The 3,058-nt window shown below is 43.0% G+C and overlaps 1 long non-coding RNA gene across 1 annotated transcript; it reads left to right on the forward strand.

The window, feature by feature from the left end:
• The first annotated feature begins 42 nt into the window (after nucleotides 1–42).
• Nucleotides 43–2,323, forward strand: LOC116217218. Its single transcript, XR_004161434.1, has 2 exons — nucleotides 43–616; nucleotides 1,620–2,323. It is a non-coding gene; the product is annotated as an uncharacterized LOC116217218 (long non-coding RNA).
• Nucleotides 2,324–3,058: the final 735 nt, after the last annotated feature.

Genomic DNA, 3,058 nt, shown 5'->3' on the forward strand with positions numbered 1-3,058 from the left:
ACTCCGCGGCGTGGCCGGGAGCGCGCGGTCCCGCGGGCGGGTGGGCTCGGGCAGCTGTCCGCTGCTTTGGGGGAGCAACGGCAAGTTTGAATGAACTCTGCGCGCTTCGTGCTTACTGGCGAACCAAGTGCTTGTACAGGGCAGTGTCCGTTTGCCTTATGTAAGTGTCTGCTGTGCTAATGAATAATGGAATAAAAATCCAGTGGCGTCTTTGGGTCCAGTATCTCTCTCCTCTCGTATCTCTCCCTGCAAAGATCCCATTCTGAGGAATATAGAAGAGTACAGCCTTGTCATCCCCACCAGCACCGACTCAGAGGGCAGGTTCCTATCCCACCTGGTGTCCGGACCTCCAAGAGCACGCTTCAGGAGAGCTGTGGACGATTTGCAACGTGAAGCAGCAAATGAGCAAATATTTTACAATGTCACTGTTTTTGGAAGAGAGTTTCACTTCAGGTTGCGGCCAAACTCCAGGCTCGTTGCCCCTGGAGCAACAGTTGAATGGCAGGAGGACTCGGATGAGACTCGCATCGAACCTCTCTATGGGAATTGCCTCTATGTTGGGGATATCACTGATCTGCCAAATGCTTCAGTTGCTATCAGCAATTGCGATGGGTTGGTGAGTTACTTTTGTTATTATATCTAAGATAATTACATTAATTTTCTAAATATAAAATGTGTGGACTGCCATAAACTCACACCTCATATGGTAACTGTGAATGCAAATTAACTAATGTTCCCTTGTGTGGGAATAGCTGCGCTGCACCAGGCACTGCTGTGCAGACAGCAGCACTGGAAGTTGGAGCACATGCTCTGCAGTAGCTGCTCGGTAACAGAGCAGCCGAAGCCAAGATTTATGTTGATTTGTGGTAAAGTTACTTGAGGCACCTGACACCTTGGCAACAAGATGAAATGTCATGTTCTGGAAATCCTCTTCCGCTTTTCACTTCCAGTCTGCATAGAGAAATTTTAGAAGACTTGATCCTGAATAATGGGCTGGACTGCCCTGTAAACAAATTTGGTAGGTAAGATACATTTCTGCCCTGGAAAAGTTCAATTTATTCAGTCTTTTTTCATAGATCGTTCGCTCAGTGAGTTTTATTGCCTCATCAAGTGATTGATGGAAAGTCGCTAAAGAGTCTGAGTTCCACAAGTGAAGCAGCTCTCTGTGATTCATTCTGCAAGGCTGTGTGTTTTAAAACTTGCTGCAGCTTTCTGTTCTGGAGTGTTGTTTAGCAGTCAAATGATAACCGCTTGTAGCTGACATCCTAAACCACTACACTATCACTTGAACAGTAATTACTGCACAGAAATTCGTTAAGAATAGCCTGAGAAAAAGGCTATATTTTTGATAATGAACCGCTAATCTAGCCAATATTTTCTTGCCATATCCTTTAGAGTTTGTAATTTTGAGATTACTGTATTTTAACGCATTCTGTTCTCTGCATTAAAAAAAAAGCTAGTATGAGTCAGTTGTGTTTCTGTTTATTTAATCATAGAAAATCACTCGCTTGCTGTGCCAAGATGATAACATGCATGGGGATACTATGTTGGCTATCTGAGAATGGAAAGGAGTCAAATACTTTTGCCTTGACTCTTTCCTTTCCTGTGGTTTCTCCTAGCTGCATGCATTCCAGCTTGGAGAAGCAGCTTTCAATGTTCTGTTTGCTGTGCACAGCTGTCCAAGGGCAAGAAGAACACCAGTGTTGTGCAAGAAGAGCAATTTAGAAAGCAGAACGTGACCCTGGAGGCCTGCCTCTCATAGGAAGCAGGAGTGCTTTGGTCTCCCTGTACCTTGCACGCATCACTTTGTCTAGGGCAAGTTTTTCTTGCCTGGGACATTGCAGAACTGGGGCGGAGCCTCGTTCCACAGCTTGAATCCACGACCCATGTGCCTGAGTCCAGTATTCTTGGTTGTGTTGTCCATTATAAGAATCGGGAGAAGATTTGGTCTGGTGTGGGAGCACATTTGTTGTTGCCCACGTCCTTGAAGCCATACTGCAGCATTATTGCCTCAATATCTTTAAGCATCTGGCTTTAATGATTTCCCTGAGATTGTGCACTAAATCTGTTTGGAACAACAAATTGAACTCTGATCCCTTGGGTCCCATGTTCCATCTCTACCCATTCCATCCTAAGTTTCTCTCTTTCTTTGGGGGGGAGAATTTAAAACAGGTATCGTTAGAATTATTGAAACTCCAAGAAATAATACTATATTCCCCAGCACTCAATGGCCAAGCACTGAAGCTGAGTGCACTTAATTCTCTCAATTTACTTTTTCATTTGTTGTGTTTGCAAAGTATATTAAAGAGTCTCTTGAACAATATGTTGTTGACAAGACATCTTTAAGGCCCACTGGGCTGTGTGTTGCTCTCAGATTTACTGGGATTTTGAATGGGAATGAACTCATCAAGAAGGTTATTCTCACTTGGTTTTGTGTCCATTTTGCTTCACATCTTGTTTACTTCAGTGAAGAAATTCAACAGACTCGTGCATCTTCCTTCAGCTGCCCATTGGTATACATCCTGTGGCCAAAGTTCTTAACATGCTTCTATTTGCAGCTCCTTCCCAGGGATGGTGCTTTCTGACAACTGAGTTGGCAACAGACAAGTGCTAGAGTTGTTTGTTGCAAACTTGTTTCCATTAATGCCTTGAAATGCCTGCTATTGAAGGTGCTTTGACATCTGCTTGTGCTTTTGGTGGACTTCCAGCTTTTGCAATTGGATACTAAGTTGGAAATAATATTTGAATTAAGTTTCAAAGTTTGATCTTTACATTGCAAAATTTGTTGACTGAATTTAGTTCAAGTAAGTGAACGCATCTGCCATCTTGCCAACTTCTGATGTTATTTCCTCAGAACATCCCCTTTGGTTTGCACTTAACTGCCAAATGTGTCTTATTTTCCAATTATTGTCTGAGAAGAGTCTGTCTGGTGTTGCTGGTGTTGCCAAAGTGAGAGGCTGTTGGAATGGAGTTATATGTAAATAGTAGATCTGCGAACAGATTTTTGAACTGTACTATAAATGGCAAAGGTTTTTAATCTGCAATGGTTTAAAGAAAT

Source organism: Meleagris gallopavo, chromosome 15 (assembly GCF_000146605.3).
Source record: "Meleagris gallopavo isolate NT-WF06-2002-E0010 breed Aviagen turkey brand Nicholas breeding stock chromosome 15, Turkey_5.1, whole genome shotgun sequence".
In the NCBI taxonomy this organism is placed as follows: domain Eukaryota; kingdom Metazoa; phylum Chordata; class Aves; order Galliformes; family Phasianidae; genus Meleagris; species Meleagris gallopavo.